A 25,461-nucleotide genomic window follows, 5' to 3' on the forward strand; every position below is an offset into this window, starting at 1 on the left:
TAACCGGTGGCGGCCAGTGGCGATGCGGGTGGCGCTACCATGAAACGACTCCAAATCCGTTTACCAAAAACGAAGCACATTTTTTTTATAAGTTAGGTCCCAATATCCCGTTCATAATACATAACATGTTCAACTATGTTTTAACCAAAAACTTAATATCATAACGTTACGTTTAACAACTTGATATAACCCTTGGTACACAAATGACACATTACAAAAGCATTTGTAATAATGACCCAGTTACACAAAACACGGGTTAATACTCAATAACCCAACCCGATACCAAGAGCATAATCCCGGGAGACTACCAAATCCCCAATCCGCGTCCAAATATCTAAAAGCTACCCCCATCGAGCCCGAGCACTCCTACGCATCTAGTCTAACAACTAGCTAGCTTCACAATCACAATACCTGTAAAAAGGTAAACAACGAGAGGGGTAAGTATAAAGCTTAGTGAATGCAATAATTATACACATACATATATAACCCATCTATTTGCAATCACATACACCAAATACCTCATACGAACTTGTAACTCAAATAGCATATTGTCATACCCCCAAGGCCTGGGGTAAATATGACTTTTCCAACATCATCACACAGTTATATAATGAGAACGACTCTGAATGAGACATTTATTAAAATCAATAATTTAATTACAGCGGAAAACGAATTGTTTTACATGGTAAACCCAAATGTAATAAATGTTTAACAAATGATCAGATATAATAAATGCGAACTTCAATGCAACAGCAGGCAAGCAACATAGGGCAGCACATAAGCTATTCTTCACATGAGACAAACATGCTTAAAATGTCAACACAATGGTTGAGTGAACATCATAGGTTTTGTTAGCCCCTTTTCTCGCTAAGGTCGGTCGGTTTTGTTAGTGTAAGTGGGTTTAGATGTTAAGAACAAGTATTATGATGATAAATTTGAGAGAGATACTTGCAAAGTGGTGAAATGTGTTATAACTCAACTAGAGAGTAAAATGGGTGGGAGGTTGCTTTATATACTAGCAACCTCCTTTAGTTACAAGGATGGTAAAATACATTTACCATGGTTAAACTTACTAGCTAACTATTACATAGATACTATTACATCAATACTAACTAAAACCGCATGCCACATATAATAGACAATATTCATTGTCAACAATCTCCCCCTTGGCATGGGGTTTTCAAAATAGTGTTGATTGTCAACATTTTTCCCTTTGTCAACAGTCTTCTTCTTGATTGTGAACCGTTAGTCCTTTGCATGGGGTTTTCAACAGATGTAACCCTCTATTGATCATTCTCTTGTAGTTTCTTGTGCAGCCTTCTTGTGAGGGTTGATTTCGGTTTGAAGCAATGAAGCTTTTGATGCTATCAGCTTTGAACACGAACTTGCACATAGGATGAACTGATTTGGGAGTGTTATGATTTATTTGTTTTGTCTTCCTTTTTGGTTCGGGCGATGAGGTCTTGATATTTGACTTTCGACCATCTTTGTGAATTGAAAGTAGCTTGAAATGATCTTGTGTAAACCTCTTTTGCTCCCCCTCAAATGTTAAGTCGTCTTTTTCATGATCATGATTGGTTTGTTTTGGACTCGTGTTTTATTCTCCCCGCATGATGAATATGGTATACCGTGTTCAGCACGTGTAGCATGAATATGGCATCCCGTGTTCATCGTAAAACAGCAGAGAGAGCATATGTGATTATCATTAGAGAGAGAACGTGTTCCTGCTAAGAAGAGACAAAAAGGTTAATGTAAAAGTTTGATCCTCAGGGAAAACAGGATCTTCAGAAACCGTTGTTGGTTTTGTAAAAATCAAGCTAGATGTTATACTAGATAGGTTTAAATTAGGCATGCTAGTTGTTACACTAGACAAGTTTTCTGGAACCAAAACTGTTTCCGGATTTGGGGACCTCACCGGTATTGGTAGGTCCAATTTTAACCTCAGTGGATGTTGAGAATGACTGGTCACCGAAGTTTCAATCGGCATTAGCAAGCTATCCACCTCCATGATTAAAGTATCATGGGACTTTTGTGCGACAATGCCGCTCTTGGTTATACCAAGTCTTCCAACTGTACCTAACACCGTACTGGTGTCGGTAGAAATCAATGTAATGTAGGAAGATGGTACATCGCATCCTAAAGTCATTGATATGTCATGAGGTGACACATCTCTTTCAGTTGTTGCACTCTCTAAGGAGTGTGTGTTATCAGGCTTAAAGGCTGACTGGTCGTTAAGGTGATCATTCTTCCGGAGGTCTGATAAATCTATCAAGGTAAGCCTAAGCATTGTCATATTGCCTCTCCGTTGAACTAGATAGATCTCCCTCATCAAGATAAGTCTGACCTCTGGACCTTGTCTGAGGTCCCACCTTCTAAAATAAGGTGTTGATAGAGGATTTCCGGCCGATATGCAGGGTTCCTATTCATGGTTTCTCGAAACCCCTTCGGCAGTTCGAGACACCAACCACTTAATTTGCATTAAGTTGTTTGGTCATTCCATATTTGAGGCAGTCATCTAGACACATCCTCTTGAGGTAGTCACTAGGACACATCCTCCGTCATTTGGTGACTGTTGTGGTTGAGGCAGTCATCTAGACACATCCTCTTGAGGCAGTCACCAAGACACATCCTCCGTCATTAGGTGACTATTGTAGTTGAGGCAGTCATCTAGACACATCCTCTTAAGGCAGTCACCAGGACACATCCTCCGTCATTACTGACATTTGAATCTTTAAACTCCCCCTTGATAGTTGCACATTTTACTTTGGTTTCTTAAGAGAGTTATGTATGAAAATACGTGTTTTACACTGTTATTTGTGCAAAAGCCATTTTGATGTTTAACACCACCTTGAAGTGTGTTTGACACCACATTAAGATGCGGGTTCTACACAGAAATATGTAGAAGCCATTTTGGATGGAACTCATGTTGGTTTTAATCCTTTTACCCTCCCCCTCAATATATGACGTGTCATGTTTTGATAAAACCTTTATTTTCTTGGTCTTTTTCTCCCCCTCAAAATATGATTTATTTAGAATTAAATCATATTTTCACAATTTGCTACACAGAAAAATATAGGTTTTGATGAGAAAGGGTGTAAGGCATTTGAGATGGGGTCATATAAGGTTTTGGTGAAAACCTTCTTTGCGGGACCATTTAAGGTTTTGGATAAAGCCTTCTTTGAAGTGCGGTTCCCATACAGATCTATTATGGGAACCACCATGATCTATATGGGAACCATCATTCCTTCCTTCTCCCCCTAAATTTTTTTTGACATTTCCACTTAAATGTTTTGATGAGAAAAAGTGGAAGATAATTGAGGCGCGAGGCATACACGGATATATGTGCATACACCATATAAGGTTTTGGATAAAACCTTCTTTGGTTTGTGGGTCTGTAGAGATCAATTATGGTAACCATCTCCATCATTTCCAGGGATTTCTTTGGTTTGCGGGTCCCATATAGATCTATTATGGGAACCATCATTCCCAGGGACTTCTTTGGTTTGCGAGTCCCATAGAGATCTATTATGGGAACCATCATGATCTCTATGGGAACCATCATTCCCCCCTTCTCCCCCTAAAAAAAATTTGACGTTTCCCCATTAAAATGTTTTTAAGAGAAAGAAAGAAATAGAGACATTTGAGATACGCGGGGCATACACTGAAATGTGTGCATACACCGTATAAGGTTTGGGTGAAAACCTTCTTTGCAAAGTGAGTCCCATACAGATCTATTATGGGAACCATCATGATCTATATGGGAACCCACATTCCCCCCTTCTCCCCCTAAAAAAATTTTGACGTTTCAGATTATGATAACCGTCATTTCATTGCGGGTCTCATTGCTCCCCCTAGGCACATGCATTGCTCCCCCTAGGCACATGTAGTTGTTTCGCCTACAACTACTGAGGTAGATGTGTCAAAGGTTATGGATTCGGGCAAAATTGGTTTTGGAGAGACCGTGTGTAACGACCCTACTATTTCCGTTATCTTTTACAGTTAATTATTTAACGACCGTTAATTGTTATTCGTGCCACATCATTTCTATGATCTATATTATTATTTTAGTAATAATATATTAATTAATATGTGTTATATGAATATTTGTATTCATATTTCAAGTTATACGTTTCTACGTGTCGCGGATTTCTATCCGGCGAATCTTTTCGGTTTTCAAACCAACGGTCAAGCTTTGGGATTTTTAAGTCCTAATTATTTTAAATATGATATTTTAATGTCATATGGTTATATATAGTGTTTATATATATTTTTTGTCGCGTGTTTGTTATCTCTCCGAATTTTCAATCGCGTAGGCGTGTTTTCGCGTTTTGGGCTTCGATCGAGCATTCGGGCTAAAAGCAATCCATTTTTTTATGAACTTGGCCCACATTTGGGGCCCACCCCTCACCAAATGGCCGAACACCCCAAGAGGAGGGGGTGTTTAGCCTTGTTTCTCTCACTTTTGATTTTTCATTCCCATTTTGGCATTTTAACATAAAACCTAATTTTCTCTCAATTTTTTTCTTCTCCCTCTTTTCTCCCATTAGATCCGTCACCCATCTCAGCCACAAAAATCATCATCTTCAACAATTAAAAGCTTGGATCATCTAATTGTTTGCATAATCGGATTCTACACGTTCTCCTCTACGCGTCTACATTAATCTTTTCTTGATTGGAGTATAAACCCTAACCCTAGATTTTCAATTTTTCTTATATTTTCTATATTTTGATGTTATTTTGATAGTATGATGCTTAGATGTTATTGTAATGTTGATTGTATGCGTAGAAATGCTCGATTATATATGTTTTCGGTTTGATTAATTTGGGACAGCAGTATTTTGATTCATTTCTGATTATTTAACTGTTATAAAAGTGAAATTAAAGTATCTAAATGAGTTCCTCTCATCAAGACATTAATTTTAGACTCCGGATTCATGTCATTTCGATTCCCGGAGCTCTAGATATGATTAAAATGGTGTTTTGTTGGAATTAAATTATGAAAACGAATTGTTCCAGGTTTGGTCTGACTTTATGACCACTTTTGGAGTCTTTAGGGTGTACTAGTGTGTTAGGATTGATGATGGGATGAACTTTCATGTCCGGGTCATCTAAATCCGAGCCACGGATCACCCGTTATGGCTAAAACGTGTTTTTGTACGGATTAAAGTTCCAAGTTGTTTAATGGCTGATCATCATGACTTGGTTACTGTTCTTGGAGTGTTCTTGAGTGCACCAATGTGTCGGGTGGTTTGATTAGGCGGAGATATATATAAGGCTCGCTGAAAACCGACACCCGGGGATCAAGATATGACCTGATGAACTTATAATTAAAACTTATGGTTAATTATTAAAACTTATGATATAAATAATGATTTTCATTATTATTAAATTACTTATGTTATAAAAAGTAATTATTATAATTTAAGACTTATGATATATATTTATTATATCATTTAATTATTACTTATGATTTAATTAACATTTAATTAAACTTATGATTAATAATACTTTTATTATTAATGGAAAATACTTATGATAAGTATTAAACTTATATTATTAAATTATTATAATAAGACTTATAATATGGATTAATTAATTATTAAATTATTATAAGGCTTAGTTATTATTTAATTATAATTTAATTATTAAATACTTATGATTTAATAATTATAATTAGAAACTTATGATATGATTAATAATTCATTATTAATTAATAATACTTATGATATGATTTAAAATTTATTATTAATTAATAATACTTATATTATGAATAATATTTAATTAATTAATTAAATACTTATGTTATATTAATTATATCATTTAAACTTATGCTAACTTTAAAAATTCATTTTAATTTAATTAGACTTATGTTATGACACATATTTAACTTTAATTAACATTATAACATATATTATTATTACAACTTACACTTTTAAAATTAATATTGACTATGTTTGACCAAGGTTGACTTTTGAGTTGACTTTCGGTTGACTTTGACTTTTAGTTGACTTTTGTTGACTTTCTAAATAAGGAAACTTTCCTAACTTAAAAACTTTCTAAAAATAGAAACTTTTTAAATTTAGAAACTTTCCAAAAATAGAAACTTTCCTAAAATAGAAACTTTCCAAAAAAGGAAACTTTCCTAAAATAAAAACTTTCCTAAAATAGAAACTTTCCAAAAATGGAAACCTGCTAAAAATAGAAACTTTCTAAAAATAGAAAGTATGTGTCCGTACGCTGTTTCGATCAAATCGATGCATGTTGAGTATTGTTCTATGTCTACTTGCAACATGTACAATAACTATCATACTAAGACTTGACCTAAGTTAGTTATTTATATCGACCTGCTTTATTTATAGGTCGGCGTTGTGATCATTCCTGATCACTTTACTTCGTTTGCTGTTCGCTTATTTGTGTGGTTACTTCGTTTGCTATAAATGTGAGTTATAGTCCCATTTTTCTATTTAAATCTTTTGGGATGAGAATACATGCAATTTATTTTATATTTTGGACACAAGTGGAGGTTGGTTTAAATTATTCATTGTGAGTTGAACAAAAATATTCCCTAGTCTGGTAACTGTAATCACTGGTTTCTACTGGTGAACGCGAATCCTATGAATAGATCTATCGGGTTTGACAACCCCATTTCGAGCTAGTCGCGCTAGCAATTTATAATCGGAATGTTTAGTACTTCGTATTTTGTTGTAGATACACTTGTTCGGTGTATATTATTTATTGTGTTTGGTAAGGGTAAATAAATGGTTAAGTGGTTACCAGGTGGCTCACGGAAAATGGAATAATGTTTTTATATGTTTTCTAGCATATAATTTTGTGGTCCAAAAAGGTGTTATTATGTTTTCAAACATAAATTTTATGGTTTAAATTAAATATTGTTTGCAATATTAAACCTATAATTCACTCAACATTTTTGTTGACAGTTACTCGCATGTTTTATTCTCACGTTCATGATTAATTGCTTCCGCTGTGCTTAGAGAGTCTGCATATTTATGATGGCAGCTTTTGTTAAACAATAACTTGCATTCTATTTTGATACATTTAATAGTGGATGCTGTTGACTTTGTTTTGGTCAACTTTTGGTTAAGTAATAATGTATGGTTTTTCTAAACTTACATATTTTGATAGGTTTCCTTTATAGGAAATTATTTTTAAATAAAGAATGCAAGGTTATTTATTAAATTCATATAGAGTTATGATCAAGCTCTGGGACCAAGATAACGATGGTCGTCAAGTGTACTTTGACGGGTCATTAAAGTTGGTATCAGAGCTTTAGTTGTAGGGAATTAGGCTGCGTTAATGTCGTTACCCGAGTCAATAGGGTGCATTAGTGAGTCTAGTCTACAACCCGGCCTATAATATATTATTATATGTGATTAAATGTATTGTATTGGGTATGTATATTGTTATCATACATACATCTCTGTTATGTTCTGAATCCGGGAGGAACTCCCATTTCGATTTAAACGTATTCTCCTACTCATGCGAGTTTATCTTTACAAGAACACCTCAGATAGTGAAACCGAGAGATGTCATTCTTGACTTCTGAAATTCTCGACATTCCTATGTCATCTATTATGGTTATGTGTTTGACGTTTGAGTTATGTTACGCGAGATGTCATTCTTGACTTCTAAATGTTCGACATTTCAATGTCAGCTATTATGTTTAGGTATATAACATTCTTATTATATTACGTGCCTTTGTGCCGTTGTGCCTATGTGCTTTGGTTTTTGAACCGGAAAACGTCATTCATGACTTTTAGAGATTCTTGGTACCTCGAAGACATTTTTATGTCATCGTTACTCCTATTCATTACTTTTGATGTTTTTGTCTCTTGTGCTATCCTTAGCACATTGTTTAAGAAATCGTTTTAGAGAAATTGTGTGGAAATTTGAGGTTGATCGCGTGTCCTGACCTCATGTAGTGCTATTGGAATGGAACTATGAATTAGTGAAATATAATGGCGTCAGGTCAACGTGATTATATTACGTTAATTCATAAAGAAGTCCCAATATTATGACATGAGGAATAGAAAGCGAGTCAAAGAAAATTTTTACACTACTTATTCAGAAATTCCGATGTATTACATGGGCAGGGAAAATATTCATTATCTTATTTGTTGATATACGAGAAGCTCGTTTTAACCAAATTATGTATCTCATGCTCTATCCTTCATAACTCACTTGTTAGCAACAGCTTCGCTCGGGGACAGTTTTGGCCAAGGACTTATGTCCTGATAATAGTCAAAACAACATTTAACTCATTGGTTTTCATGACCTCGTAACATTTGTTGGTCAAATGTCGCACGACGATTCAAGTCCTTTACTCGATCTTCCACGATCTTACTTCAACATGTAACCTCTGAAATACAGATACTCTGTTATCATCGGGAGTTTTACACATTTGTTTAATTGGGCGGTTCTCACGAGATTTATGGGCTAATAGAAGTAATGAAATATTTTGTCATGTATACAATTTATAAAATCATATATATATATACGTATGGATTCAAATGAATAAATTACCCTTACCTATTTTGGCTAGTATATACTAAATCATACCTTCAAAATTATTTTAAAAACCACTCAATTATTGAGCTGTTTGACTAAGTCAATTTGTTTTATATAAAATGGTACACGTTGTACATACTTCTAAATTTACTAAGAACTTCGTTCCATTTATGTTGTCACATCAAACGTTTAAAGCTTTTCAAAACTCCTTTGATTGATTTTATCAAATTTTCGCATTACTCTACAGAGTGTTTGGATCACAGTTCCTCTCATCCTCCGTTTAAGGATGAAACTTACCATTAAGTTCATTAATAGAAACTCTTACACCACTTTGGATGCCGATTTTATAAAATTTGTTGGAAAGTCCTTGCGCTCGTAAAATTTACCCTCTTATGGTTGGACATGGCCGAAACGCGGACCGATAAATCAATTTTCTGGGGTACACTCGGTGGTCACCCTATTGTAGAAAAGGCGCTAGGTGGGTTTCTACCCCAACTGTTGTTATAGTAGGTATCATGGATATATATTACACTAGACCGTTTGAGGAGTTTCTACTCTCAATATTCGCTGTCAACCGCAACACCCTCGTAAACATCAATCTTAGGATTCAACACTTTGAGGTGCACGAAATTATTTTTGGAGATTCATCTCACCTAGAGTCGGCCATTCTTTATAACCCATGATTTACGTTCTTTTCATCCGCACATAAATTTAAGAATATGGATGAATCTTAGATTTCCTCGCTCATTGTACAAGGAAGTTCACTTTTGTTGAAATATCACACCTTTCGTACGTCTTCCTTTTGGAAATGTAATGAAAATCTACTTTGAAGTCCATGATCCTCGTTATCTCCTTTGAGAGAATTGCCTTAAATATCTATGCCACCGATGTGACTACTCCTTGTTGCAACTATATTTCATTCGTCCCAGTTCGTCCCCTTGGGGAGCTCCTGTTTTGTTTGTTAAGAGGAAAGATGGTTCGTTTCGTTTGTGCATTGATTATCATGAATTGAACAAGCTTACTGTTAAAAAACCGTTACCCTCTTCTGAGAATTGATGATCTGTTCGATCAACTTCAAGGTTCGTCCGTTTATTCTAAGATTGGTCTTCGTTCCGGTTATCACCAATTACGCGTTAAAGAAACTGATATTCTGAAAGCCGCTTTCCGTACCCGTTATGGTCACTTCGAATTCCTTGTTATGCCGTTCGGATTGATAAATGCACCTGCTGTGTTCATGGACCTCATGAACTGTGTGTGTAGACCCTATCGGGACAAATTCGTTATTGTTTTCATCGACGACATCCTTTTTTATTCTAAGAGTGATGAGGAGCACGAAGAACATTTGAGGTTGGTGCTTGATTTATTGAGAAAAGAAGGGTTGTATGCTAAGTTCTCTAAGTGTGCCTTCTGGTTAAGAGAAGTTCAATTCCTTGGACATATTGTTAGTAAACAGGGAATACAAGTTGATCCTGCTAAGATTGAGGCGATTGAGAAGTGGGAGATTCCGAAAACTCCTACTCATATTCGTCAGTTCCTAGGTTTGACAGGCTATTATAGAAGGTTCATTCAAGATTTTTCACGAGTAGCGAAACCTCTGACTGCTTTAACGCATTAGGGGAAGAAGTACGAGTGGAAGAGTGAACAAGAGTCTGCTTTCCAAACTCTGAAGAAGAAGTTAATTTGTGCACCGATATTATCACTACCCGAGGGTAATGATGATTTTGTTATCTATTATGATGCTTCGTGTCAAGACTTTGGTTGTGTTTTGATGCAGCGAAAGAAAGTCATTGCTTACGCGTCACGTCAGTTGAAGATTCACGAGCAGAATTATACGACCCATGATTTAGAATTAGGAGCTGTTGTGTTGGCACTTAAGATATGGAGACATTTTCTATATGAGGTCAAAAGTACAGTGTACACTGATCACAAAAGTGTTCAACATATCCTTGATCAGAAACAATTGAATATGAGGCAGCGACGATGGGTTGAGACGTTGAATGATTATGATTGCAAACTTTTATATCATCCGGAGAGGGCCAACAAGAAGCCTTGAAGGAGGAGAATTTCATAGCGGGAAGGTCAGAGGCATGAGTAAGAAATTTGAGGTACGAGCAGATGGCACGCGGTATTTTGCGGGACGTCTTTGGGTTCTAAAATTTAGTGATTTGCGACAACTTGTGTTACATGAGGGCATAAGGCTCATAAGTCTAGGTACTCTATTCATCCTGGTTCAGGAAAGATGTATCATGATCTTAAGGAGCTGTATTGGTGGTCTAATTTAAAAGTTGATGTGGCTACGTATGTGGTTAAGTGTTTGACCTGTGCCAAGGTTAAAGCTGAACATCAAAAACCGTCTGGACTTTTGGTACAACCTGAGATTCCCGAGTGGAAGTGAGAATGTATTACGATGGACTTATTGTAAAATAATCGAGAGTTGTGGGTGGTTATGATACCATTTGGGGTGATTGTTGACCGACTCACTAAGCCAGCTCATTTCTTGCCAATTAAGGAAACAGATTCGAAGGAGAAGCTTACTCGTTTGTATTTGAAGAAGATTGTTTCTAGACATGGTGTTTCCGTATTTATTATTTCGGACTGAGACAGTCAATTTACATCGAGGTTTTGGCAGTCCTTACAAGATGCTTTGGGAACTAAATTGTATATGAACACTGCTTATCATCCACAGTCAGATGGTCAGAGTGAAAGGACCATTCAAACGTTGAAAGACATGTTACGAGCATGCATCATTGATTTTGGTGATGGTTGGGATAAGTACTTGCCACTGGCTGAATTTTCTTATAATAATAGTTATCATGCAAGTATTATACCGCACCTTTTGAAGCGCTGTATGGTAGAAAGTGTAGGTCTTCTGTCTACTGGAATGAGGTTGGGAATGCACAACTCGCAGGTCCAGGAATTATTCATGAGACTACCGAGAAGATCGTACAGATTAAGGAAAGTTTGAGAACCGCTAGAAGTCGGCAAAAGAGTTATGCCGATAAGGGAAGGAAAGATATAGAATTTCAGGTTGGTGACCGTGTTATGTTAAAGGTTTCACCTTGGAATGGTGTGATACATTTTGGTAAAAGGGGAAAGTTGAGTCCTCGTTTTGTTGGACCGTTTGAGATTATTGAGAGAGTTGGACCAGCGGCATATCGTTTGAAATTGCCACAAGAACTCAGTGCTGTTTACGATGTTTTTCATGTATCGAACTTAAAGAAGTGTTTGGCCGAGGCCGATAAGACTATTCCTCTGGAGGAACTTCATGTTGATAAGCAATTCATTTTATTGAGGAACCTGTTGAAATTATGGACCGAGAGGTTAAGACTCTCTAGCAGAGTAGAACTCCTATTGTCCCGGTTAGATGGAACGCTAGACGCGGTCCCGAGTTTACTTGGGAGTGTGAAGATCAGATGAAGCAGAAGTACCCACATTTGTTCCCAGATGCTGAGTCAACCCCTGCACCTGCTTAAATTTCGGGACGAAATTTCCGTAACGGGAAGGTACTGTAACGACCCTACTTTTTCCGTTATCTTTTACCGTTAATTATTTAACGATCGTTAATTGTTATTCGTGCCACGTCATTTCTATGATCTATATTATTATTTTAGTAATAATATATTAATTAATATGTGTTATATGAATATTTGTATTCATATTTCAAGTTATACGTTTCTATGTGTCGCGGATTTCTATCCGGCGAATCTTTTCGGTTTTCTAACCAACGGTCAAGCTTTGGGAGTTTTAAGTCCTAATTATTTTAAATATGATATTTTAATGTCATATGGTTATATATAGTGTTTATATATATTTTTTGTCGCGTGTTTGTTATCTCTCCGAATTTTCAATCGCGTAGGCGTGTTTTCGCGTTTTGGGCTTCGATCGAGCGTTCGGGCTAAAAGCAATCCATCGTTTTATGAACTTGGCCCATATTTGGGGCCCACCCCTCACCAAATGGCCGGACACCCCAAGAGGAGGGGGGTTTTTAGCCTTGTTTCTCTCACTTTTGATTTTTCATTCCCATTTTGGCATTTTAACATCAAACCTAATTTTCTCTCAATTTTTTTCTTCTCCCTCTTTTCTCCCATTAGAGCCATCGCCCATCTCAGCCACAAACATCATCATCTTCAACAATTAAAAGCTTGGATCATCTAATTGTTTGCATAATCGGATTCTACACGTTCTCCTCTACGCGTCTACATTAATCTTTTCTTGATTAGGGTATAAACCCTAACCCTAGATTTTCAATTTTTCTTATATTTTCTATATTTTGATGTTATTTTGATAGTATGATGCCTAGATGTTATTGTAATGTTGATTGTATGCGTAGAAATGCTCGATTATATATGTTTTCAGTTTGATTAATTTGGGACAGCAGTATTTTGGTTCATTTCTGATTATTTAACTGTTATAAAAGTGAAATTAAAGTATCAAGATGAGTTCCTCTCATCAAGACATTAATTTTAGACTCCGAATTCATGTCATTTCGATTCCCAGAGCTCTAGATATGATTAAAATGGTGTTTTGTTGGAATTAAATTATGAAAACGAATTGTTCCAGGTTTGGTCTGACTTTATGACCACTTTTGGAGTCTTTAGGGTGTACTAGTGTGTTAGGATTGATGATGGGATGAACTTTCATGTTCGGGTCATCTAAATCCGAGCCACGGATCACCCGTTATGGCTAAAACGTGTTTTTGAACGGATTAAAGTTCCAAGTTGTTTAATGGCTGATAATCATGACTTGGTTACTTTTCTTGGAGTGTTCTTGAGTGCACCAATGTGTCGGGTGGTTTGATTAGGCAGAGATATATATAAGGCTCGCCGAAAACCGACACCCGGGGCTCAAGATATGACCCGATGAACTTATAATTAAAACTTATGGTTAATTATTAAAACTTATGATATAAATAATGATTTTCATTATTATTAAATTACTTATGTTATAAAAATTAATTATTATAATTTAAGACTTATGATATATATTTATTATATCATTTAATTATTACTTATGATTTAATTAACATTTAATTAAACTTATGATTAATAATACTTTTATTATTAATGGAAAATACTTATGATAAGTATTAAACTTATATTATGAAATTATTATAATAAGACTTATAATATGGATTAATTAATTATTAAATTATTATAAGGCTTAGTTATTATTTAATTATAATTTAATTATTAAATACTTATGATTTAATAATTATAATTAGAAACTTATGATATGATTAATAATTCATTATTAATTAATAATACTTATGATATGATTTAAAATTTATTATTAATTAATAATACTTATATTATGAATAATATTTAATTGATTAATTAAATACTTATGTTATATTAATTATATCATTTAAACTTATGCTAACTTTAAAAATTCATTTTAATTTAATTAGACTTATGTTATGACACATATTTAACTTTAATTAACATTATAACATATATTATTATTACAACTTACACTTTTAAAATTAATATTAACTATGTTTGACCAAGGTTGACTTTTGAGTTGACTTTCGATTGACTTTGAATTTCAGTTGACTTTTGTTGACTTTCTAAATAAGGAAACTTTCCTAACTTAAAAACTTTCTAAAAATAGAAACTTTCTAAATTTAGAAACTTTCCAAAAATAGAAACTTTCCTAAAATAGAAACTTTCCTAAAATAGAAACTTTTCAAAAATAGAAACTTTCATAAAATAGAAACTTTTCTAAAATAGAAACTTTCCAAAAATGGAAACCTGCTAAAAATAGAAACTTTCTAAAAATAGAAATTGTGTGTCCGTACGCTGTTCTGATCAAACCGATGCATGTTGAGTATTGTTCTATGTCTACTTGCAACATGTACAATAACTATCATACTAAGACTTGACCTAAGTTAGTTATTTATATCGACCTGCTTTATTTATAGGTCGGCGTTGTGATCATTCCTGATCACTTTACTTCGTTTGCTGTTTGCTTATTTGTGTGGTTACTTCGTTTACTATAAAGGTGAGTTATAGTCCCATTTTTCTATTTAAATCTTTTGGGATGAGAATACATGCAATTTATTTTATATTTTGGACACAAGTGGAGGTTGGTTTAAATTATTCATTGTGAGTTGAACAAAAATATTCCCTAGTCTGGTAACTGTAATCACTGGTTTCTACTGGTGAACGCGAATCCTATGGATAGATCTATCGGGTTTGACAACCCCATTTCGAGCTAGTCGCGCTAGCAATTTATAATCGGAATGTTTAGTACTTCGTATTATGTTGTAGATACACTTGTTCGGTGTATATTATTTATTGTGTTTGGCAAGAGTAAATAAATGGTTAAGTGGTTACCAGGTGGCTCACGGAAAATGGAATAATGTTTTTATATGTTTTCTAGCATATAATTTTGTGGTCCAAAAAGGAGTTATTATGTTTTCAAACATAAATTTTATGGTTTAAATTAAATATTGTTTGCAATATTAAACCTATAATTCACTCAACATTTTTGTTGACAGTTACTCGCATGTTTTATTCTCAGGTTCATGATTAATTGCTTCCGCTGTGCTTAGAGAGTCTGCATATTTATGATGGCAGCTTTTGTTAAACAATAACTTGCATTCTATTTTGATACATTTAATAGTGGATGTTGTTGACTTTGTTTTGGTCAACTTTTGGTTAAGTAATAATGTATGGTTTTTATAAACTTACATATTTTGATAGGTTTCCTTTATAGGAAATTATTTTTAAATAAAGAATGCAAGGTTATTTATTAAATTCATATAGAGTTATGATCAAGCTATGGGACCAAGATAACGACGGTCGTCAAGTGTACTTTGACGGGTCGTTAAACCGTGGGATTGGGCGAGGTTGGAGGAAAGAAAGTTTCAAACAACACATCAGGTTATCTAAGGTTGCGAGTGGGATATGCCTGAGTGGAGAGTTAAGTGTTAGCAGGTTAAGACCGGGTCTTGAACCGATGTGTCCAAGAGCCATCTTGAAGTCAAATCAATTTTTGAAAGTCAATTTAGAATACCATTTATAGGCATTGTAGATCTGACTTATGGACATTGAGTTCCATTTGGGTCTGATACACGGTGTATCTTTAGAAAGTTGATTTTGTGGAATCAAGGATGGTTGAAAATCTTTTGACATAGCCAGAGAAACGGATCTCGACTTAAGTTTAAGTAACTCAGACGAAGAGTACTTAATTGGTTTTGAAGAAGAAGTGGATCTTGGTGTTGAAAATGGTTTGGTTGTCCACTTCTTATTTGACACTTGTTTAGCAAGATTATTCTTTGAGTGTTTAGAAACAAGGTCAATTTTAGTGCGCGAGGTATTTTTTGGACCTATGGATGGCTTCATGGGTTTGTGTGGAAGCCAATCATATTGATCGCGAAACCCCGTAATCTCCCCATTTTTCCCATAAGTTGTTTCCAGAAACGGACGGTTGATGTTGGTCTGGTAACCGGAGTAAATCTTTTTGCTTGGGAACTTGGATGCTACGGGTAGGGCAACGTTAGGTTCCTTTGGTTTGGGTTGAGTAACTTTGGGTTCGTTTGGTTTCGATGATGTTTTTCTCAGAGTCACCATTGACTTTGGAGAACCTCGTTCTTTTGGTTTGGGGTTAGAGGACCTTTTGGGTGGCGTATCCATGTGGACTTTTGGATTCATGGGGGATTTCCTCGTTGTCTGTGTAGACTTAGGAGGACCGTTGTCTTTCAGTTTTGGAGCCTCCAGGGTCTTTGGTGTTTTACGCAAAGCACTCTTCGAGTACATTGAGGATTGGTACACTATGGGTTTGGGATTGGTCTTGGCAAATGTCACCTTCTTTTTCTTAGTCTTGGGTGTAGACGTTGAAGCATTGGATAACTCAGATCTAGTGACTTGGGAACCAACTGACACTTTTGGTTTTGGAGTGTGGAGGTTAGCATGGTCTCAGTGCCAGGACAAATCTTGTATGATCCAGGTTTTGAATATATGGTCTTGGTCGCGAAGTCCATACTTTCCGGGGAATCACATTGATCATGCAAGGTCTCATTCTCTTTCTTAAGTAGATTCACATGAGCTTTTAACTCATGAATTTCTAGGATAAGGTCATCAATAGAAACTACAACAGAGTCTTTAAAATCATAAGTGGGTTCTACTTTGGGAACTACAGGCATCTTCTCAATTGTTGCTAGAGTTTTCTTGTAGGTCTCACATTTAACCTGAAGATCTATGTTTTCTCATTCTAGCTTGTCAACAAATTGAGTAAGGTCAGTCTCAATATCCTGAGCTCCTAAAGAGATAGGTTCTTTCTCGGGTTGTGGTTCTACCTTAACTTCTGGAATCTTGGGTTGAGATTCTAAGAAGTGATCTAGAGATTTGGACCTATATGATTCTAACCTACGTTCAACAATGTCAAATTTGGTCAAAAGATAATCACTAAAGTCTTTGAGTTCTTGTGCTAGACCTTCACAATTGATGGAGTCATTCATGGATCTTGGGTTTGAGTTCTGTGATTCAGTAGTCTTTGAAATCAATTCACAAAAATTAACAACTTTATTTGCAATTTGATTTTCAAGTTTATAAGCATTGGAGACCAGTTTGTTGTTTTGGGATTCAATGACAGAGATTTGGTGTTGTAAAGCCTTAATGATCATTTGAAATTTGAGTTCGTTGTCAAAATATTTGATTTTGTTTTTATGAAGTTCGTCCTCCAGACTGATGATGTATCTTTCTAAAACCAAGGTTGGTAAATAGATTATACGCTTTTTAGGACTATTTTGAGCATTCAAACTTTCAAAATCATTGAACAAATCGAGAGGGGTGTTATAATATGAATATAATGACCCGTCCTAATCCATCAGGATGAATACATTATATTTAGTTACATCGCGAGGTACTTGACCTCTATATGATACATTTTACAAACATTGCATTCGTTTTTAAAAGATAATCTTTCATTTCATTGACAGTTGACGGCATGCATACCATTTCATAATATATCCAACTATAATTGACCTAGTAATAATCTTGATGAACTTAACAACTCGAATGCAACGTCTTTTGAAATATTTCATGAATGACTCCAAGTAATATCTCTAAATCGAGCAAATGCACAGCGGAAGATTTATTTCATACCTGAGAATAAACATGCTTTAAAGTGTCAACCAAAAGGTTGGTGAGTTCATAGGTTTATCATAAAACAATAAAATTCATCATTTTGATAGACCACAAGATTTAAATCCTGCATGGTACAAATGGGCCCGAATCCTATACGCACTTGTAATGTACATGCGATATCTTTTAAACACAGTACACCTTTCTCGTGTACGAAATCATCTTTCATAAATCTTAGTAACCGTACACATATCTTGTGCACAAAAATAACATACACATAATCTGTGTATAAAATCATTCTCTCGATACATAACATTCACTTTTCATTGCTTTCATAGCTTGGCTTGGTAACTGACCTTAACATATAATGCGCATGATAATACCCCAAAACAGAACATCTCGTCTGTATAATAATCATATAAACTTCGAAGTAGTAAACACCACGCCCACTAGCCCTTCCGTCTAGTGAACATTCTGGGTGGGGGTGTTAAACCCGGTAGCTACCTTTAGGATTCGCGTCAATTAGGCGTGCATTAATTCTCAAAATTAGTGATGTTCCCTAATTCTTAGGTTACCAAGCAATAATAATCAGGGGAAAAATATTCATATCAATTGTGGCAATTATCATGTCCACATAATTCAATGGTGACAATTATCACATTCACATAATTCATTCGAGGAATGTTTTGCTTGTGTCTATCTCGTCAAACATTTATAAAAGCATTTCATGTATTCGCAGTTCAAAATGTATTTCCAAAGCATTTAATAAAGCAGTTGTAAAAGTAGCGCATGTATTCTCAGTCCCAAAAATGTAAAGAGTAAAAGGGAATCAAATGAACTCACCATACTGTATTTTGTAGTAAAAATACATATGACGAAACTGAACAATGTAGGGTTGGCCTCGGATTCACGAACCTATATTATTTGTATATACGTTAAAACATATACTTGTAATTGAACAAATATATATATTATTAATAGTGATATAGTTTTTATATTAATAACTTATATATTTCATGATTTAATTAAATGTATTCATTTTATATGTTTTAATACATAAGGTGTTAATATAGTTTATTTATGTGTATTAAGTATATGTTTATATAAATATCATTTGTTTCTTAAATTATTGATTATACTAAGATAATGATATTAATACTATTAGATTTAATAATAATAATAATAATAATAATAATAATAATAATAATAATAATAATAATAATAATAATAATAATAATACAAGAAATTATAATTTTTATGTAAAGTGCTAATTTTAATAATACTTATGATATTAGTAATCATGATACTACTAATAATATCCTTAGTAATAATACTATTTTTTTTAATAAGATGATAGATTTAAAAATAACAATACTTTTAGTTTTAATGATAACTATAACAACGCAAATATTAATAATAACTATAAAATAACTATTTTTACCACTAGTGATATTAATTTTAGTAATAATTCATTAAGAACGATACATATAATAATAACTATGATAAGGTTAATAATAATAATTATATAAATATTAATAATACTACTTACTTTAATATTACTACTAATACTTATAATCACAACATGATATTAATACTAATAATAATAATAGTCATGTTACGTATAACTTTGGTAATAATTATAATACTAATAATAATAACAATAGTTAATAATAATGGTAATAATAATAATAATAATAATAATAATAATAATAATAATAATAATAATAATAATAATAATAGTCATAATAATAATACTAACAATATTAATACTAATACTAATACTTAATAAATACATAACAATAATAATAACAATAATAATAGTAATAATAATAATAAAAATGATAATAAAAATAATAATAATAATAAATATGTGACTACCTCCAATAATCAAGTCCTTAAAAAATATTCTGCCTCGAACCGGGCTCGAACCCGTGACAACCCACTCACCCACAACACCCCTTAACCATTACACCATCTCTGGTTTTTCTGAATTAATACCCATTTAAGTAAATATAAACCGTATTACTGTGTTCATATTTCTTCATCTTCAACTAGCTTAAATCGACCAAGGAATTTAATAAGTAAAACAATTGAATACAACTTGATTTATGTTCATTATTGGAAATAGAATCGATTTGTGAAGGATTCATTTGATATATAAAAAAAAAATATTTAAACAAACTTGCTGCTGTCGCAGTTTTTTTCTAAAAATAATAATATCGATTTTGGGTTTTAAGAACGTTTTAGCTCAAGGTTTCAACATGAAAAGGTTTATAAATCACTCCAATAAACTATACGAATCGTTAATTTCAATAGAAACTTTAAAACTTGTTCGAATTTCATGATGAACACAAAGTCGAGTTTTTTTAAAAATTAAATTTGACTCGATAATTAAAACTGGATAGGAGGAATTGAGACTTATGATTTTCCAGATAGTTTAAGTGAGAGTTTTCTAGTATAACTACACTGTTACATGTTGATGATTGATTTGAATTCAAGGTTTTTGTAATTTGAGTGCAAAACAGAGGTATACGACTAGTTTTATCAGTTTCTGTTTTTAATTCACATTTACAAGTATTGTTATATATATTATGTGCTGAATAATTGAGTGGATATATGATTTGATTATATGAATTTGACCTGTAACCAATTACAGACAGTAATATTAGATCAACCATTAAACAAAAATAAAGAAACAAAAAATGATACCTACCTCTAACAAACTTGTACGATTTTTTGATTGTGGAATCTAACAGATTTGTTTTTATTGGCTGGATTATATATCTGAGATGGATTACCAACAGATCATACGCGTTTATTTTTATATTGGGCGTAATATTAATAATTTAATAATTAATATAAATATATTAATAATGATAAAGTTAATAATAATAATTATATTGATATTAATAATAATAATAATAATTAATAATAATAATAATAATAATATTGATAAAAATTCTAATAAAATAAATGATTAAAGATAATAATATGATAACATTAATAATAACAATAAATATGTATTAATAATGATAATAAATAATAATGATACAAATAATAATAAGAATGATAATTTTATTAAGTTTAATAATAATAATCATAATAATAATAATGATAACAATAATGCTCTTAATAATACTTCTTATAATGATATTATTATTAATGGTAATAATAATAGATGGTATTATTTTCCAATAACTATAATAATAATAATAATTTATAATAATAATTACAATAATCCTTAATGATAATGTTAATGATAATGGTAATAATAATATTTAGTAATAATACTAATATTAGTCATAATAACTAAAATTTATAACTTTACTACTAATTATAATAATAATAATGATGTTAGCAATGATAATAATAATAACTATAATAGATTGAACGTATAAAAGTTCATATTATAATTTAATTAATAATACTGTTATTAATATTGATAAGAGATAATATCTATAATCAAACTTTTAATATTTTAATATTATATTTATATAATATTATATTATATGATAACATTTATTTAATATTTATATATTTTATATATATTACCAATAACTATTAAAATAAATCATATATTTATTTATATATATCCATAATTAATTAGTTTGTATCTTATTTTACATATTTAATTTCTAATGTTTAAATTATATGTTAAAATTTCAAATTATTTTATATACTTACATTTGTATGTATATACCTATTTATTTACAAACAGTTGTTCGTGAATCGTCGGAAATGGTCAAAATCAAATGCATTTATGAAAAACAGTTCCAACATTTTGAGACTTGGTTTAATAGACTTTGCTTATCGTGTCAGAATTATTATAAGATTAAGTTTAAATTTGATTGAAAATTTTCGGGTCGTCACAGTACCTACCCGTTGAAGAAATTTCATCCTAAAATTTGATTGGGATGGTTATGGCTGACAATAAATATGTTTTCATGACGCATACAAGCTGAAAATTAGAGTTTTATCATCATCGAGTAATATAAACAAAACAATTTGATTTTTGTGAAGAGTACGAGTGAAGCTATTACAAAAGAGTGAAATGAGGAAAGTAAGATTTGTCTTGACTTTAAGTAAAGTGATTAAGACGTCTCGGATTCGTAGGTTAAATCCTTGAATTTCGAATGATCATGACTAATCGTTCCAAGAAGGAATGGTAATAACACGATCTGATTTGTTAAATTACCAGAAATCACTAGAAAAGATAGTATTTTCAGAAGGATATGTTATTGATATGTTTGGAGATTAGGTAGAATGTAAGAGTTGTGTAACATGACACATGATGAATTTAGAGTCTGTGAATCATCACGTTCCATTAAAAACTCAGCATGACTTACTGTAATATAATCACGTTGATCAAGTGTCATTATATTATACTAACTCATGCTTCAGTCCCCAACACTACTTCAATAACATTCATATTTTAAATTCGAATTTTTCAGAATCTAGAAACTAAAATAGTTTCCTTTCTAATGTAATACTGATATTGCGAAAAGATAGATGATTTCAGATAAGAATAGTTATGGAAATATCTTCAGAAATATCGAGGATATTTATAATAAAAGATACGATGATATCTTAGAATTTCTAATATTGATGGATGATGAATAAGATTTGTCCGTAAAGGTTTAGAGTCAGGAGTAAGGTATTCGCTAGAGACTTCAGCGGACACTGAATCATTTGGATTCTTTGAAGGCAGATTTATTCTTTGTGATTTGTCCACAGCCTCCTTCATGGTTTGCTTAATCCGTTATCCAGTTCCAACTTTTCTGAGTTTTGCAAACACACTTATTCTTTATCTTTATACCTTCGACTGTTAAGGTCGTGTACAGTTTTTGCTGCTGTATTCAGCTTTTTCAGAATTTGAAGTGTTGATTTGTAGACTGGGTGCTTTTCAGAATTTTAGAATAGAAGATCATAATTCTAAAAGATAGATGTAGAAACGTTGCGAAATTTCAAAACACTGATTGCCTGATCCTCGGTAATTGGTATGGCTATTCTCGTTACAAGATGCGAATGAGTGTATGATAGGGTTTTAATGAATAAATATAATGGTTTTTCGAAGGGACTTAAGCCAGTGAGTAATGAAGTTGCTGATAAGTTTACTGCTAATGTGGTGGGATATAAACGGTTCTCCAGTAACGATGACGGAAGGCGACTTAGATATCACGGTTATAAAAAGGCTAATCCGAATGAAAAGTTGAAATTGATTTACTGAAGATGTGACAAAATTGACTACTTTGGAAAGGGATTGCAAAGTTATTTTCGGTAATAACAACGTCAAAGGAGCTAGCACAGATACGTGTTAAACGTTTACTCAGTTTCTGAGTGTTTTCAAGTGCATAACTATACGCATCAATCTTTTCTTCTGTAGATAAAGTGCGGTTAGTTCCTCATCTCGATTAAGGTGTTTTCAAAAATTATGAAATGTTTGTACGCAGATTGTAATCATCGAGATACAAATGAGGGTTAAGATGAAATTAAGTGGCAAACTTGAAGAAATGTTTAGTTTCATATGTTATAATCAATATTTTAATTCATTTTAATTGTCCAATATCATTAGTCCACAGTCGATGGTCCACAATTAACAGTCCAATAATTCATATATAGTTTAATATATAATATCCGAATTAATTAATACGTATCGTGACCCGTGTACATGTCTCAGACTCGATCACAACTCAAAATATATATATTATTATAGAATCAACCTCAACCCTGTATGGCTAACTCCAGCATTACTGCATATAGAGTGTCTATGGTTATTCCAAATAATATATATAGATGCGTCGATATGATATGTCAAAACCTTGTATACGTGTCCCGATATTTAAATGCGTAAATAACAGTATTTAAATGACGATAAATAAAGGTGCGTAAAATAAATAACAGAAATTAAATGACGATAAATAAAATTGCGAAAATTAAAATTGCGATAAATTACGATAATTAAATGTAATAAGGAAGTAACAGTTAGCTAGGAACAGTTAGCTAGGATTTTGTTAGCGTGGATTCTTAACAAAATTTTTCTCATAATTAATTTGTTTGTTTCTAACAAATTTTATTTTTGTCCAATGTTTTCTTCATTATGCCACTTGTTGAATTCTGGTAAGTCAAAATCCAAATATAAAATTGAATGAAAATGGTTATTCTGTGATGAACAGATTCGTACTTCTGTGGTTGTAAGTAGGATAGTAAATGACTATTGAATCAGATTCGAAGAATGTACAATGTAACTTATTAATGTGAAATCTAAATATTTCTTGGGTATTACCTACCCATTAAAATATTTTCACCATTAACAGTTTGTACAAAAGAATTTTTAATTACAATCTTTATGAAAATATACTTACATATATATATATATATATATATATATATATATATATATATATATATATATATATATATATATATTCCTCATATGTAATCATGGATTTAATGAGTCAATATGATATTAGACTCATTTGATTTACCGTTAGAATAAGAATATATAATCTCTAAAACATTAAAGATTATATAATTGACATGTCGAACGAAGATAAATAATGTAGAATGGTTCGTAGAACGATGATTATACTCAAGGTACAGAATGAGATGTTGAGGCATGTGATGTTGAAACTTGGGTTGTTGGTGATACTGTTGGTGTCGGTGATGTTGTTGAAGCCGGTACGTTTTGCACCATATTTTTCAAGGCTACAACTCAGGCGCGTAGTTTGTTGACTTATTACTCCGGGATGATTATCGGTAAGAATGGGCGAATGAATAAGGTTTAGAATCTGAGTTATGATATAGTCGTGGTGAGATATTCGGGAAATGAGGGTGAAAATGGTGTTACGAACAGGTTCGCCGGTAAGTGCTTCAGGTTCTTCATCAAGAGGTAAATTCGGTTAGTGGAAGGGATCGCCTTCTTCGCGTCTCCATTGATTAAGTCGACTACGAACCCATCAGATGAATTGGGAATGGCTGATTGATTGATTCATTCTGGTGACACCTCTTTCGGAGCTTAGGTGAATATCCATGTCGGAATAGCTGTCGGAATAACTATCGGAATAGCTATTGAAATCTGAGGGACTCGAACTGGTTGTGGGATTCATCTCGTACAATCAGATGAAGGATTTTTGATAAGAAATAGATTATAGGATGTAGATTAGTACCCTGCAATACATAATTTACATATGCATATATAATACTAAAATCCCATAAGTTATGGAGGAATCTACGGAAGCTGTCAGGCAAAGGTAACAATAACAGATACGCTAAGATATGAATTTTGTCTATACACTATTCATGCAGTCAATGCAGTAAAACGTGTCTAGACTAATAATGATAAGTAGGTAATTTTCGACAAGAAATGATAAGCAAAACTTTTGACATGCAGACACGGTCGAAGTTCAGACTCACTATTGCATCTAAACAACTATCAGTTAGACACACTAATGCAAGACCTGGTTCGCTAAGACCACCGCTCTGATACCACAAGTAAATACAGTGGGGACAACCACCGTCTCACCCAGTGCCTTCCCAGCTAACTGCCTGGTGACCACTGAGTGTACCTCAGATACTGATTTTAGGGCCTGCCTCTCGGCTACAGCCAACCCTCGTAAGGGATCGCAAGGAGTAAGAGCCAATGCTTCGTCACAGGTAACACTGTAAGAACCTCCTTTACGACTAACCCGCCATACATGGACGGCATTATACCAGCTCTGATACCAACTATAACGACCCGTCCTAATCTATCAGGACGAATACATTACATTTGGTTACATCACGAGGTACTTGACCTCTATATGATACATTTTACAAACATTGCATTCGTTTTTAAAAGATAATCTTTCAT

The sequence above is a fragment of the Rutidosis leptorrhynchoides genome, chromosome 9 (genome assembly GCF_046630445.1).
Source record: "Rutidosis leptorrhynchoides isolate AG116_Rl617_1_P2 chromosome 9, CSIRO_AGI_Rlap_v1, whole genome shotgun sequence".
NCBI lineage: Eukaryota > Viridiplantae > Streptophyta > Magnoliopsida > Asterales > Asteraceae > Rutidosis > Rutidosis leptorrhynchoides.